At 45.6% G+C, this 17,436-nt stretch overlaps 1 protein-coding gene across 5 annotated transcripts in view; it reads left to right on the forward strand.

The window, feature by feature from the left end:
* The window catches only part of LOC143766270 (uncharacterized), a 246,911-nt gene that overhangs the window by 204,000 nt on the left and 25,475 nt on the right, over window positions 1–17,436 (forward strand). For 2 of the 5 annotated variants that reach the window (XM_077253812.1, XM_077253810.1), the window contains exon 2: window positions 4,352–4,601. The exons of 2 other annotated variants lie outside the window; for them this stretch is intronic. The gene's annotated coding sequence lies outside the window, so the exon portion shown is untranslated. Of the gene's footprint in view, window positions 1–4,308; window positions 4,602–17,436 lie in introns of those variants that run through there. One more of the 5 variants, XM_077253811.1, reaches the window with a different exon arrangement.

Raw genomic sequence — 17,436 nt, forward strand, 5'->3', positions numbered from 1 at the left:
AGGACCCCCTGATTCCTCATTAAGACCCCCAGCATGCAGCCAAATGCAAGTAATAGGTTCCCCTCCTTCCCCCATGCAGCCCCACGCAAGTAACAGGAAACCCCCAAATTTCCCCCACAGCACACAACCCCACACAAGTAACAGGATCCCCTCCTTCTCCATGCAAAACCTCAGCTTGCGGTCTTGTGCAAGTAACAAGACCCCCTCCTTCCCCACGCAAGTAACTGCACCCCTTCCTTTCCTACGCAGAGACCCAGCCTGCAGCCTCACCCATGCAACCATTTTCCTATTTCCCCACGCAGAATGCAGCCCCACGCAAGTAACAGAACCCCCTCGTTCACCAAGCAGCTCCACGTAAGTAACAGCATCCCCTATTTCCCCACGCAGACCCCCAGCACGCTGCCCCAGGCAAGTAACAGCACCATCTCCTTTCCCACGCAAACCCAGAGCACGCACCACCACGTAAATAACAGACCCCGTCTGTGACAAAATAGCATTTATTCTTAATAATCCAGACTTATTATTTCAGTAGGCCCAATGACATGAGCTAAAGTTCATGTGAGAATCACTGTTGACTCTTTTTTTGTATTCTATTGAATTAGGCTATGTGCACACGTCCGGAATTGTTGCGGAAATTTCTGTGACAATTCCGCAACTTCCTGCCGCGGGTATAACACATGCGGAATTGGCATGCGTATTCCCGCTAACCACTAGCGTTTTGCAAGCGTAATTAGCTTGCTTTTTCCAAGTGATCTGTAGCATCGCTTGGAAAACTGATTGACAGGTTGGTCACACTTGTCAAACATTGATGCTGTCTATGCAGCATCAATAGTAAAAGATCTAATGTTAAAAATAATTAAAAAAAAGAAAAAAAATCGTGATATTCTCACCTTCTGGCGTCCCTCGCAGTGTTCCCGCTCCTCGCGATGCTCCTGTTCCCAGTAATGCTTCGCGGCAATGACCCCAGATGACATAGCATCACGCGAGACAGCTATGTCATCACAGGTCATTGCCGCGAGGCATTACTGGGAACAGGAGCATCGCGAGGAGCGGGAAGGCTGCAGGTGCTGCCGGAAGGTGAGAATATCATGATTTATTATTTTAATTCTTTGTTTTTTTAACAATGATATGGTTCCCAGGGCCTGGAGGAGAGACTCCTCTCTTCCACCCTAGGTACCAACCGCACATGATCCGCTTACTTCCCGCATGGTGGGCATAGCCACATGCGGAAAGTAAGCGGATCAATGCATTCCTATGTGTGCGAAATCGTGGCGATTCCGCAAAAAGAATGAACATGCTGTGTTTTTTTCCGGAATGCGATTCCGACACGGAAAAAAACGCGTGTGCACAAAAAATGTGGAATGCATTAAAAAGGATGGCATGCTTATGTAAGCCTTTTTTCGACAGAAAACAGCTGAAAAAAATGCTAAAAAAACGCTAAAAATCCTGAACGTGTGCAGTGCACATAGCTTTAAAGGCCCCGTCTCACATAGCGAGATCGCTAGCGAGATCGCTGCTGAGTCACTAGTTTTGTGACGCAACAGCGACCTCAGTAGCGATCTCGCTATGTGTGACACGTACCAGCGATCAGGCCCCTGCTGCGAGATCGCTGGTCGTGTCGGAATGGCCTGGACCTTTTTTTGGTCGTTGAGGTCCCGCTGACATCGCTGAATCGGTGTGTGTGACACCGATCCAGCGATGTCTTCACTGGTAACCAGGGTAAACATCGGGTTACTAAGCGCAGGGCCGCGCTTAGTAACCCGATGTTTACCCTGGTTACCAGCGTAAATGTAAAAAAAAACAAACAGTACATACTCACCATCTGTTGCCCGTCAGGTCCCTTGGCGTCTGCTTCCTGCTCTGACTGCCGCCGTAAAGTGAGAGCACAGCAGTGACGTCACCGCTGCGCTCTGCTCTCAGCTCTCACTGTACGGCGGCTCAGTCAGAGCAGGAAGCAGACGGCAAGGGACACCGAAAGGCGAGTATGTACTGTTTGTTTTTTTTGGTAACCAGGGTAAACATCGGGTTACTAAGCGCGGCCCTGCGCTTAGTAACCCGATGTTTACCCGGGTGCTGCAGGGGGACTTCGGCATCGTTGAAGACAGTTTCAACGATGCCGAAGTCGTTCCCCTGATCGTTGGTCGCTGGAGAGAGCTGTCTGTGTGACAGCTCCCCAGCGACCACACAGCGACAAAACAGCGACGCTGCAGCGATCAGCATCGTTGTCTGTATCGCTGCAGCGTCGCTGTGTGAGACGGGGCCTTAATGTTCGGTGGCTGCCATTTGTTGAATGGCTGCTGATTTGCTATTGTATCTGTCCTAGTTTTGCAGTCCTAGTATTGTTCTTTTATCATTGGGAAACAAAGGCACAGGATGATTGAACCGTCAATGTTTGTTAATTACCCATTGGTGCCCTGCAAATATGAAGGACAAACTATGCATGTTGTTTGAACACTTGAGGAAGGAGAAATTACCTCCTTCCACCTTCCCCCAATAATGTAAAAAAATGCCTGAATGAGTTGTAAACTATAAAAAAAAAATAAAAAAAAATAAAAAAAAAAGGAGGATCTACCTTTGTTTTGAGATCATGGCATCATGTCTCCAACTGAAGGAATACAGAGCTGCATAATTGACAGTCATTAAACCCTCAAAGACTTATGGAGAATCCAGGTTGGGACCAGCAAGCACACCTGACCACGTTCAACAATGGACAGTCAGCTTCCTAAAGGTACCTTCACACGAAGCGACGCTGCAGCGATAGCGACAATGATGCCGATCGCTGCAGCGTCGCTGTTTGATCGCTGGGGAGCTGTCACACAGACCGCTCTCCAGCGACCAACGATGCCGAGGTCCCCGGGTAACCAGGGTAAACATCGGGTTGCTAAGCGCAGGGCCGCGCTTAGTAACCCGATGTTTACCCTGGTTACCAGCGTAAAAGTAAAAAAAACCAAACAGTACATACTCACCTGCGCGTCCCCCAGCGTCCGCTTCCTGACACTGACTGAGCTCCGGCCCCAACAGCACAGCGGTGACGTCACCGCTGTGCTTTCACTTTCACTTTAGGGCCGGCGCTCAGTAAGTGTCAGGAAGCAGACGCTGGGGGACGCGCAGGTGAGTATGTACTGTTTGTTTTTTTTACTTTTACGCTGGTAACCAGGGTAAACATCGGGTTACTAAGCGCGGCCCTGCGCTTGGTAACCCGATGTTTACCCTGGTTACCAGTGTAAAACATCGCTGGTATCGTTGCTTTTGCTTTCAAACACAACGATACACGGCGATCGGACGACCAAATAAAGTTCTGGACTTTATTCAGCGACCAGCGACATCACAGCAGGATCCTGATCGCTGCTGCGTGTCAAACTAAACGATATCGCTAGCGAGGACGCTGCAACGTCACGGATCGCTAGCGATATCGTTACAAAGTCGTTTCGTGTGAAGGTACCTTAAGTCATTGCTGCTCTAATCCTAGCGAGCCAGCGGAAGGTTGAAACTCTGTAATTTGCATCATCTTGGGTATTTTCTGGGACTTCAATATGTGCTATTTTCTTTTGGTGTTCAGTAAAGTATTGCCACACTGTTTTACTTTAACCCTGTGTTGTCTGAGTAGTATGCTGCCCATGGGAAAGGAGTGCGGACATTCAGTTGAATGAACCCTGGTCCATGCTGTCTCGCACCAGACTGGTCTCCACACCTTCTTTCCCCATGCAGATCCCCCAGCATGGAGCCCCATGCAAGTAACAGGGCCCCCTCATTCCTCATGCAAGTAACAGTGCCCCCTGCCACCACACACAAGTAACAGCACCCACTCCTTCGCTACGCATACTCCCAGCACGCAGACCCATGCAAGTAACGGGACCCCCTCATTCCCCACGCAAGTAACAGTGCCCCCTGCCACCATACACAAGTAACAGCACCCGCTCCTTCACTATGCAGACCCCCAGCACACAGCTGCACCCAGGTAACAGGACCCCTTCCTTCTCTACACTGGCCTAGGACCCCCTCTGTGACGACTCCTCATTTATTCTTCATTATTTCCTAGTAGAAGGCACATGAACCTCCTTCATACCAGTCTGTACATTGTCTCCTGCTGTAGGCTGGCTTATTGTATGTTGATTAGCTGAATGGCTGTTCTATTGCGTCATCCCCTGCAGCTTATTGTTTGTTATCTCTGGGACACAGGCGCAGGTTTTGTTTGAACTATTGATGTTTGTGGTGAATGTCTGCAAACATTGCAGGATAAAATATGCAGGTTACTTGTACACTGGAACAATGAGCGAACGCCTCCTCCCAGCTTTCCCCAAGCCCTCAATGACAGCTGAGGGTATAATAGAGACCTCTTTCCTTCTCTAAGGGACTCTACATGTCAGCCTAAGGCCTCAGCTGTTGGAATACAAATCTGCTTCACTGCCCATCACTGAACAAAGACTTGGGACAATCGGGTCACCTGGCCTCATACCTCGCTGTGCTCGGTCAGTGACTGAAGCTTGTGATTACCTCGTCTCTGTGGGTGCCTGCTAAAGACGGAGTGCCAGTGGTTGGGGTAGTCCGCCCTGGAAGACCTGAGGTTCCAGAGGTTTTAATCCAGACAAGCCAGCGGAAGGGTGAGACTGTCATTTCCACCATCTTGTGTATTTCTGTGACTGTGCTTTATGTTACTATATTGTGTCACCAACAGTATATATGACCCCATTGTGTTACCCACACCCTGTGTGGTGTGAGTAGTGTTCTGCCCACAAGGAAGAAGTACTATCGTTCAGTGGGATGAGCCCTGGTCCATGCAGTCATTCTAAAGACAGCCAGGCCAGCTGACGAGAGCACCCACTGACCCTGGTTCTCCACACCCTACTTCCCCACGCAAGTAGCAGTACCCCCTTCTTCCCTGTGCAGACACCCAGCATGCAGCATCACGCAAGTAACAACACCCCCCTCCTTTCCCACTCAGACCCCCAGTTCGCAGGGGCACTCAAGTTACAAGACACAACATCCCCATGCAAGTAAGTAACAGTACCCCCTCTTTCCCCACGCAGACAGACTTTCAGCACGCAGCACCACAAAAGTAACAGCAACCCCTCCTTCCTGACACAGACCCCCAGCATGCAGCCCAAATGAGTAAGCGCTCCCCCTCTTTTCCCACATAGACCCCCAGCATGCAGCCCAAGTGAGTAACAGCAGCCACTCCTTCCCTAAGCAGCAGACCAGCACGCAGCCCCACAAAAGTAACAGCACCTTCTCTTCCCCACGCAAGTAACAGCACCCGGTCCTTCCCCATGCAAACCCACAATACACTGACCCATGCAAGTAGCAGCACCCCCTCCTTCTCCACCCAGAGCCCCCACATGCAGCCTCACAAAAGTACCAGCACCTTCTTCTTCCACACACATTCCCCCTGCACGCAACCTCATGCAGGTAATAGGGATCCCCTCCTTTCCCGCGCAGACCCCCAGGTCCCAGCCCCATGCAAGTAAAAAGACTCCCTCCTTCTCCATGCAGACCACCAGCTTGCAGCTCCAGGCAGGTAACATGACCCCCTCCTTCCACACGCAAGTAACAGAACCCCCTCCTTCCCCGCACAGACCCCCAGCACACAGGTCCAAGCCAAGCAAGTTACAGGACCTCCTCTTCCCCACGCAAGTAACAGGACCCCCTCATTCCCAATGCAGACCCCCAGCATGAAGCACAAGTGAGTAACTGCACCACCTCCTTACCTATGCAAGTAACAGGACCCCTTAATTCCCCACACAGACTCCTGCCCACAGCTCCACGCAAGTAACTGGATGCTCTTCTTCCCACTTAACAAAAGTAACAGCACCCCAACTTTCAACACACAGCCCCCTGGCTAGCAGCCCAACTCAAGTAACAGGATCACTTCCTTTCTCACACAAGTAACAGGATCCCCTCGTTACCTATACAGAACCCCTGCCCGCATGCTCCAGGCAAGTAATGGGACCCCCTTCTTTCCAAGCAGCATAAAGAAAATAACAGCACCCCCTCTTTCCCTGCACAGCCCCATGCAAATAACAGCACTCCCTCCTTTCCCATTCAGACTTCCAGTCCACAGCCCCACGCAAGTAACAAGAACCCTTGTTCGCCTTGCAGACCACAGCATGCTGCCCCATGCAAGTAACAGGAACCCTTCCTTATCAACATGCAGACCCGCAGCCGCACGCAAGTAGCAGGATCCTTAACTTCCCTACTCAGACCCCCAGCACGCAGCCCCATGCAAGTAATGAAGCCCCCTCCTTCCCCACTCAGACCCCCGCAGCGCAGCCCACTCGAGTAACCGCTTCCCCTCTCCTTCCCGAAGCAGACCCCCAGGGCACGCAGGCTGCTCAAGTAACAGCTCCCCCACTCCTTCCCCAAGCAGACCCCCAGCGTACAGCCTACTCGAGTAAAGGCTCTCCATATCCTTCCCCAAGCAATTCCCCAGCACGAAGCCTACTTGACTAACAGCATGCCCCCCTCCTTCCCTATGCAAGTAACATCACCCCCTCTTTCCCCACACAGACCTCCAGCACGTAGCACCACAAAAGTAACAGCACCCCTTCTGTCCCCGTGCAACCCAACAAAAGTAACAACCCCCATCTCGCAGCCCCTCCAAATAACAGCACCTCCTACTTCCCTGTGCAGACCCCCAGCACGCTGCCCCACAAAAGTAATAGCACCCCATCTTTTCCCACGCAGACCCCCTGTATGCAGCCCCAAGGAAGTAACAGCAACTCCTCCTTCCCCAGTCAGACCCCCAGCATGCAGCTCTATGCAGGTAACAGAACCCCCTCCTTCCCCACTCTTCTTTTCCCAGTATGCAACACACGCAAGTGACATACAGCCTTCTTCACCATGCAGTCCCTCCTTCTCCACTCAGAACCCCAGCACGCAGCCCCACGCAAATAGTAGGACTCTCTCCTTCCCCATGCAGACCCCCAGCACGCAGTCGCACTCAAGTATCAACAGCCCCTCCTTCCCCACACGGACCCCCATATCAGAGCCTCAGAGAAGTAATGGTACCAAATCCTTCCCCCACGCAGACCCCCATAACGCATCCCCACGTAAGTAAAAGCACCCCATCCTTTCCCTTGCAAGTAACAGGACCCCCCCACAAAGACCACCAGCTCGCAGCCCCAGGCAAGTAACAACACCTATCTTCTCCACGCGAAGCCACCAGCATGCAGCTCCTCTCATGTAGCAGGACCCCCTCCTTCTCCACACAGATAGAAGTGCTAGATCCCAACAGACACACCACTATAGTAATACCGGTCTGGCACTTTTCAGTGTTTTAAATGCAGAAACGTAATAATTAGACTTAAAAAATTGGTCATTTCAATATCATTATTAAAAGTTAATATTTTATACCGTTTACTCCATTTGGATTAATCATTGAAAATGTATAAATTATTTTGGAGGAATTGCACCTGTCTACTTGCAGTGAGTTTTTGAATTGTCACTCAGCACATGCACGTAACAGGACCGCTCCTTCCCCACACAGACCCCAAGCCTGCAACTCCTCAAGAGTAACATGAGTGCCTCCGTCCCCACGCAGACCACCAGCACGCATCCCCATGCAATTTAACCCCTCCCTGTTCTCCACACAAAGCCCCCTCAACATGCAGCTCCTCTCATGTAGCGGGACCCCCTCCTTCCCCACAGGAACCCCTCCTTCCTCACGTAGACCTGCAGCACGCAGCCCCATGTAAGTAACAGGAACCCCTCCTTCCTCACGAAGCCCAATGAAAGAAACAGCATCCCCTCTTTCCCCATGCAGACACTCATTATGCAGACCCACAAAAGTAACAGAAACCCTTCCTTCCCCTCTCAAACCCCCCAGCATGCAGCTCCTCTCACGTAGCAGGACCCCCTCCTTCCCCACACGAACCCTCAGCTTGCAGCCCCACACAAGCGACTGGAACCTTAAGGGTTGAATTCTGCGTGGAGCTGCAGCATTCAATCCGCAGCATCCAGATGTTACAGCATAGTGGAGGGGATTTTATGAAATCCCGTCTCCACTATGCGTGGTAACACGCATCCGGCGGCACTGCGATTCCGGACATGCGGCGCGTCTTTTTAGAACGCAGCATGTCCGTTTACCTTGCGGCGAATGCAAGTGCTCGTTCTAGTCTGGAGACCTCGTGTGGTGCTTCATTGGGGACAGCTGGTTGTTTTCCATACAACCAGGTCAGCCAGCAGTGACGCCATCTTCTCCACCAGGTCTTCTACAGGTCCTTCTCAAAAAATTAGCATATAGTGTTAAATTTCATTATTTACCATAATGTAATGATTACAATTAAACTTTCATATATTATAGATTCATAATCCACCAACTGAAATTTGTCAGGTCTTTTATTGTTTTAATACTGATGATTTTGGCCTACAACTCCTGATAACCCAAAAAACCTGTCTCAATAAATTAGCATATCAAGAAAAGGTTCTCTAAACGACCTATTACCCTAATCTTCTGAATCAACTAATTAACTCTAAACACATGCAAAAGATACCTGAGGCTTTTAAAAACTCCCTGCCTGGTTCATTACTCAAAACCCCCATCATGGGTAAGACTAGCGACCTGACAGATGTCAAGAAGGCCATCATTGACACCCTCAAGCAAGAGGGTAAGACCCAGAAAGAAATTTCTCAACAAATAGGCTGTTCCCAGAGTGCTGTATCAAGGCACCTCAATGGTAAGTCTGTTGGAAGGAAACAATGTGGCAGAAAACGCTGTACAACGAGAAGAGGTGACCGGACCCTGAGGAAGATTGTGGAGAAGGACCGATTCCAGACCTTGGGGAACCTGAGGAAGCAGTGGACTGAGTCTGGTGTGGAAACATCCAGAGCCACCGTGCACAGGCGTGTGCAGGAAATGGGCTACAGGTGCCGCATTCCCCAGGTAAAGCCACTTTTGAACCATAAACAGCGGCAGAAGCGCCTGACCTGGGCTACAGAGAAGCAGCACTGGACTGTTGCTAAGTGGTCCCAAGTACTTTTTTCTGATGAAAGCAAATTTTGCATGTCATTCGGAAATCAAGGTGCCAGAGTCTGGAGGAAGACTGGGGAAAAGGAAATGCCAAAATGCCTGAAGTCCAGTGTCAAGTACCCAGTCAGTGATGGTGTGGGGTGCCATGTCAGCTGCTGGTGTTGGTCCACTGTGTTTCATCAAGGGCAGGGTCAATGCAGCTAGCTATCAGGAGATTTTGGAGCACTTCATGCTTCCTGGCACCTGCTCACAGTGCCAAAACCACTGGTAAATGGTTTACTGACCATGGTATTACTGTGCTCAATTGGCCTGCCAACTCTCCTGACCTGAACCCCATAGAGAATCTGTGGGATATTGTGAAGAGAAAGTTGAGAGACGCAAGACCCAAGACCCAACACTCTGGATGAGCTTAAGGCCGCTATTGAAGCATCCTGGGCCTCCATAACATCTCAGCAGTGTCACAGGCTGATTGCCTCCATGCCACGCCGCATTGAAGCAGTCATTTCTGCCAAAGGATTCCCGACCAAGTATTGAGTGCATAACTGAACATTATTATTTGATGGTTTTTTTGTTTGTTATTAAAAAACACTTTTATTTGATTGGACGGTTGAAATATGCTAATTTATTGAGACAGGTTTTTTGGGTTATCAGGAGTTGTAGGCCAAAATCATCAGTATTAAAACAATAAAAGACCTGACAAATTTCAGTTGGTGGATAATGAATCTATAATATATGAAAGTTTAATTGTAATCATTACATTATGGTAAATAATGAAATTTAACACTATATGCTAATTTTTTGAGAAGGACCTGTAGTTGCTGAGTTGCTGTGTGCTGGTGTTTCTGAAGAAAGGGAAGTGGAGGTGATGTCCCCACATGTCCCAATGATTGTACGAATGATATGCCCCCAGAAACCTCTCCTTCTCATTGTCTTGGAGACCAGCCTGAAGACTGACCCAGAATTGGTATCTTAAGTCTAGTAGGTCTGGTGAAGAGAATGTCAAGGCAATATCATCTTCCAAGTCTCTGCTATCCACCAACCAGGCGGAGGAACTCCAGTCAGTCCTTGAATCCTCTGGGTGGCAGCTAATGTCAACATAACTGGGTGCTGAGCAGGAGCGGGGCCAACTGTGGACACTTAGCAATGGGAAGCTATTAAACGTAATGCCCAGCTCAAAGAAATGGAGGCCACATCCTTGTGTGAACTGAGTACAAGAACTTAAAGCATAGATTTTTTTTTTTACTGTTTTTTTTTTCTTTAAATCAAAAAATGTGTTTACTAGGTATCCTATGTTATTTAGATGCACTTTTGCGTTTTACTTATAGTAGGGTATGTACGCTTTAGTTTCTGTCTTAGGTTTTTTCATTGTCTAAATGAGTCTAACCCTTTGTGAACTTTATGGAGAGCATAAAAAGTGGGAATGGTGACAATTAGGTACCATAAATCCAAATTCATTCTTTGAGATTACTTTTATCTAGACCCTCAAATAAATTTGCGAAATTAGACAGCATCATCGGGTTGACAACAAAGCTGTCTCCTTTTGTATTTTAGAGGTTGTCAGGCACAATGGCAGAAAAGGAGATTAGAATAAACTAATCCTCCAAAAAGAATGCCAATGTGTTTTCCGTTTGGACTCTCTCGCCCCCACGGGGCTGATTGGACAGATGACATTGCTTGTGTTATTTAGGATCTGTATATGGGGATTTCTTCTGTAAGTCTGTTACTCTACTTCTGGCTACATAGAGAATTAGAACACAGTAACACCAGAAGTATCAAAGATATATGTCATATATTATTTCCAATAGTAAAATCGCCAATATTTAAGTATACTGTGTAGGTTGGTGACAACCGCCACCTCGTGAGAGAGAAAAGCCCAGACACCCTTATATGGATTACCAGAAAGTCTCAAAACAAGGAACTATATTTAAAATATATCTTTATTCAAGCAAAATACATAGGAGTAGCAACATATAATAAAATACATAAAAATTGCATTAATAATAAAATCAATCAATGGATCCAACCACAGGACAAAGATAAGTGCATATAATATGCCGGCCAAGGTAAAAATATATATATATATATATATATATAAATCCTGATCCTCACTGCCCAAAATAAAAAACAACCCGAAAAAAGTGCAAGATGTGCTGTGATCATATATTAATCACACAATAAATCACATAAATCGTGTAGTGCACTTACTCTGCAGCATTATGCTGAAAGTGCAATAGTGCTTAAAAATATCTGTGCAAAATAACAACAATAGGAAAAGAAAGTGCAATGTGCCACAGTCCTCAGCTCAATCGGTACCATGTGAGGACAATAATATGTGCTATGAGCTTGGAGGGGGACTATAAAGATGTAACCAAAATATACCTTATCGGATGGCCGAGTCCTGGGTAAACGCACCCCAACGCGCGTTTCGGACACTTCCTTCGTCAGGGGGTAAAGAACATGGTCCGGAATGATCTTTTTATATTAACCGCCATCCTATCCCTTGTGCCCCTGGCTACGCCGGCGCATGCGCAGTCAGGAGGAACCGGAAGTGCGTGATCCCGCCCCACGTGACCGGACGCACAGGACTGAGTCCCGGCGTTGCCAAGGTCACTGGAGCGCCGAACCACGCACCCCGGGACACAGACCGCGCACGCGCACCACCAGGAGGAAGTATAGGAGGATCACAAAACCTAATGCCGCTTTATAACATAGGTGACTGCATAACCGATTACTGGGGAATCTCTACTACCATTCCCTAATATGTAAGACTGCTCTGCACTAAATCTTACTATTATATATACAAGATCCTAACAATACTTACTATATACATGATAATTACACATAATAGATAAATTCACATGGACTAATCATACACCACACACACGTGTGGTGTATTACTATAGTACAAATTCACTATCAATCAACCTTTACAGTACAGCATACATATATAATTGCATTCTAATAAACAATAATCAATATCAGAAATCTCATATATGTAAATGGCAGTTAGGGTACTAAATCTTCATCACTTTTTGCGTTCCTTTATTTTTCAGAATCCAAATATTCACCAGATGGACCTATTCCAGAACCGGATTCATCACTACATCAGAGTATCCCTATTCACACCGGACATCAGGTATGTATAAACTAAAATAAATAATAAAATTAGTATTCAAATAAAAGATCATCAGTATATATGTATTAAAACAAATAAAACATCATAGCAGATTTACAACAGAATTTAAAAAAACATTTTTATTAAAAAATTCTTTATAGAAAGGGAGCAAAACTAATGTTTTCATTTAAACCCATAGGTGAAACAGTATTCAGGGCCCATATCCATTTCGTTTCTGTTTTTGCCAGTGGTATGGTGATAGGTCCACCACGTTCACCGCATTTGATTGTATCAATACCAAGCACCCTAAATCCCGTGGGGTCACTATTATGGTGGAGTCTAAAGTGCTTCGGAATTGTTTTCAAAGAGGAAATGTCCTGTACCTCTTTCGCAGCCTCTATTCCGAGCACATGTTCCCGGACCCTCACCTTGAGCTGCCTTGTGGTCATGCCCACATATATCAGGGGACATGGGCATATGGCGTAATAAACCACTGCTTTGGTTGTGCAAGTTATGTAATGCCTGATCTGGAACGTCTCAGTGCCATTTGAATTCTGAAATGTATGTCCCCTTGCTATATTTGGGCACGCCACACATTTCCCACAGGGTCTGCAGCCCAAGGTGGGTTTACATCTGTCCAAGAATGAGGGGGAAACTGAGTCATATGTGTAATGACTTTTAACTAAATGGTCCCTAAGATTTCTTGACCTCCTATATGTAATACTTGGCCCTTCACCCACATAATTCGACAGGACAGGATCAGCTCTTAAGATTCCCCAAAATTTCTTCAGTTGAAGTCTCACCATCTCACTTTGTCCATGATATTCCGTTATATATCTAACAACTTGATTCGTTTTACATGGCTTTGTTATATAAAGTGCCTGGTGTCTGGTAATGTTCTTTGCCCGATTAAAACCTCTCTTCACCGATCTACGGCTATATCCTCTCTCCAAGAATCTCTCTTTTAGCTCAGAGGCCTGTTTTTCAAATTCTGCGTCCTCTGAGCAAATTCTCCGCAGACGCAAAAATTGGCCCGTGGGGATAACATTGATCATTGTAGGGGGATGCGATGAGGTTGCATGTAATAACGAATTTACTGCTGTGGTCTTCTAAATATGGGGGAGAAAAATGCTTTAAAGAAACTGCAAAATTTAAATGATGTAATATTTAAGCCGGCTGATAAGGGTGGGAATGTGGTGGTGTGGCCCAGAGATCTGTATGAAAATGAAGTCCGACGCCAATTGAAAGATAAGGTGTGCTACAGGAAACTGACATTCAACCCATTGATTAAATTTCAAGGGGAGTTGTCAGGCATACTTCAGGAGGCCTTGGAGGGAGAAGTGATCTCTAAGGACCTATATGTGGCCCTTCAGGTAGTGGAACCCACAATTCCAACCCTGTATCTTTTACCAAAAGTCCATAAGGATCAAATTAACCCACCAGGAAGACCGATCATCTCGGGGTGTGGTAATTACTTAGAAAAGATTAATAAGTTTGTGGATGCGAAACTAAAACCTTTAGTTGAGGAGTTGCCCTCGTATTTGAAAGATACTAATGATTTTTTAAAAAGGGTGGATGGCCTATACATTGGTGATGATACTTTACTGGTATCGTGTGATGTGGAAAGCCTCTACACAAACATTCGACATGATGATGGGATTCAGGCAGCTAAATATTTTTTAGAATCATCGTTTCTTCCTGAACCAATGAGGAGGTTCACAATTCAATTGTTGGAGTTTTCGCTGACTAAAAATTTCTTTTTATTTAAGGGGTCCCTCTACCTGCAGCTCCAAGGTACAGCAATGGGCGCGGCTTTCGCGCCAACTTATGCAAATTTATTCTTGGGGCTGTGGGAGAGGGACCTTTTTATGTCAGGGCCTGGGTCGTCAATGGACCGCATCCCAATGTGGGTGCGGTTCATTGACGACATATTTTTAATCTGGCAGGGTTCGGTTGAATCCCTCCAGGAATTCATGTCGGGGCTAAATCAGAACTCCCGCAATCTAAGGTTAACATACAAATATGATAGGAATGAAATGGAGTTTCTGGATGTGAGTATACAGAGAAAAGAGGATAATTATTTACATACTAAGGTCTTTAGGAAGACCACAGCAGTAAATTCGTTATTACATGCAACCTCATCGCATCCCCCTACAATGATCAATGCTATCCCCACGGGCCAATTTTTGCGTCTGCGGAGAATTTGCTCAGAGGACGCAGAATTTGAAAAACAGGCCTCTGAGCTAAAAGAGAGATTCTTGGAGAGAGGATATAGCCGTAGATCGGTGAAGAGAGGTTTTAATCGGGCAAAGAACATTACCAGACACCAGGCACTTTATGGAACAAAGCCATGTAAAACGAATCAAGTTGTTAGATATATAACGGAATATCATGGACAAAGTGAGATGGTGAGACTTCAACTGAAGAAATTTTGGGGAATCTTAAGAGCTGATCCTGTCCTGTCGAATTATGTGGGTGAAGGGCCAAGTATTACATATAGGAGGTCAAGAAATCTTAGGGACCATTTAGTTAAAAGTCATTACACATATGACTCAGTTTCCCCCTCATTCTTGGACAGATGTAAACCCACCTTGGGCTGCAGACCCTGTGGGAAATGTGTGGCGTGCCCAAATATAGCAAGGGGACATACATTTCAGAATTCAAATGGCACTGAGACGTTCCAGATCAGGCATTACATAACTTGCACAACCAAAGCAGTGGTTTATTACGCCATATGCCCATGTCCCCTGATATATGTGGGCATGACCACAAGGCAGCTCAAGGTGAGGGTCCGGGAACATGTGCTCGGAATAGAGGCTGCGAAAGAGGTACAGGACATTTCCTCTTTGAAAACAATTCCGAAGCACTTTAGACTCCACCATAATAGTGACCCCACGGGATTTAGGGTGCTTGGTATTGATACAATCAAATGCGGTGAACGTGGTGGACCTATCACCATACCACTGGCAAAAACAGAAACGAAATGGATATGGGCCCTGAATACTGTTTCACCTATGGGTTTAAATGAAAACATTAGTTTTGCTCCCTTTCTATAAAGAATTTTTTAATAAAAATGTTTTTTTAAATTCTGTTGTAAATCTGCTATGATGTTTTATTTGTTTTAATACATATATACTGATGATCTTTTATTTGAATACTAATTTTATTATTTATTTTAGTTTATACATACCTGATGTCCGGTGTGAATAGGGATACTCTGATGTAGTGATGAATCCGGTTCTGGAATAGGTCCATCTGGTGAATATTTGGATTCTGAAAAATAAAGGAACGCAAAAAGTGATGAAGATTTGAGTACCCTAACTGCCATTTACATATATGAGATTTCTGATATTGATTATTGTTTATTAGAATGCAATTATATATGTATGCTGTACTGTAAAGGTTGATTGATAGTGAATTTGTACTATAGTAATACACCACACGTGTGTGTGGTGTATGATTAGTCCATGTGAATTTATCTATTATGTGTAATTATCATGTATATAGTAAGTATTGTTAGGATCTTGTATATATAATAGTAAGATTTAGTGCAGAGCAGTCTTACATATTAGGGAATGGTAGTAGAGATTCCCCAGTAATCGGTTATGCAGTCACCTATGTTATAAAGCGGCATTAGGTTTTGTGATCCTCCTATACTTCCTCCTGGTGGTGCGCGTGCGCGGTCTGTGTCCCGGGGTGCGTGGTTCGGCGCTCCAGTGACCTTGGCAACGCCGGGACTCAGTCCTGTGCGTCCGGTCACGTGGGGCGGGATCACGCACTTCCGGTTCCTCCTGACTGCGCATGCGCCGGCGTAGCCAGGGGCACAAGGGATAGGATGGCGGTTAATATAAAAAGATCATTCCGGACCATGTTCTTTACCCCCTGACGAAGGAAGTGTCCGAAACGCGCGTTGGGGTGCGTTTACCCAGGACTCGGCCATCCGATAAGGTATATTTTGGTTACATCTTTATAGTCCCCCTCCAAGCTCATAGCACATATTATTGTCCTCACATGGTACCGATTGAGCTGAGGACTGTGGCACATTGCACTTTCTTTTCCTATTGTTGTTATTTTGCACAGATATTTTTAAGCACTATTGCACTTTCAGCATAATGCTGCAGAGTAAGTGCACTACACGATTTATGTGATTTATTGTGTGATTAATATATGATCACAGCACATCTTGCACTTTTTTCGGGTTGTTTTTTATTTTGGGCAGTGAGGATCAGGATTTATATATATATATATATATTTTTACCTTGGCCGGCATATTATATGCACTTATCTTTGTCCTGTGGTTGGATCCATTGATTGATTTTATTATTAATGCAATTTTTATGTATTTTATTATATGTTGCTACTCCTATGTATTTTGCTTGAATAAAGATATATTTTAAATATAGTTCCTTGTTTTGAGACTTTCTGGTAATCCATATAAGGGTGTCTGGGCTTTTCTTTCTGGCTACATACAAGAGAATTAAGCAGGGTGGGACTAATAGGTTAAAATTTAACCTTTAATTGAAAATCCTAAAAAAATGTGGATGATAGATTCCAAAATAATAAGTACACTAAAGACAACAAAAAAGTGAATGCTTGTACAAACTAATACACAGAAGACACAACCACGAAGGAGTGCGTATATACACATAAATACAACAATAGAAAAGGAAATAATCCTCAATATTCAGCAAAGTTTATATGGCCATGCATTTGAGCCATGCATAAATCAAGCAGTCCTAATTTCAACCACTGATACAAAAAAGGAAACATCTCACCTCATAATCCTTAATCATAACTGGGATCAGATGTTGCTACAATGTGAGGCAAAATGGATCCATCGTTTAAAAACTCAAACACCGGGAAGCCTCAACGAAATTCTCACTTACAGCTGTTTTCTCTGATGTCGCGGGATATTCCCCACTAACCCTGTGCACATTCTCTTCCCTTCCCTCTATGTGTATCATTTAGGCTTATGGAGGGCCTGAATAGGGTCAGCCATCGTGGAATGGGGCGCCATTTCTCGTTTATCTATCCCTAGGGTGCCAACCTCCATTGACAGGTAGGATATGGAATACAGGGTTAGCAATAGGAAATTATTACTTATTATTACTGAGCTGTTACACAGGCAGGCACATTTTTCCATCTTCCTTCCTTCCATCCTTGCACTTGATTAGTAATGGTACTCATGTCACGACAATCTCCATACCATTTCTTCATTGGAAATTAAAATTTGCCCATTGTTTGGAGTTGAATTCGCCATAATCATAAGTCTGTGGACATTATCACCATCATCAAGCGTATATATGATGACGGTAAATGTATAATATTCTTTTCCGTACTTTTCTCCCCCTTTTCT

The sequence above is a fragment of the Ranitomeya variabilis genome, chromosome 4 (assembly GCF_051348905.1).
Source record: "Ranitomeya variabilis isolate aRanVar5 chromosome 4, aRanVar5.hap1, whole genome shotgun sequence".
NCBI lineage: Eukaryota > Metazoa > Chordata > Amphibia > Anura > Dendrobatidae > Ranitomeya > Ranitomeya variabilis.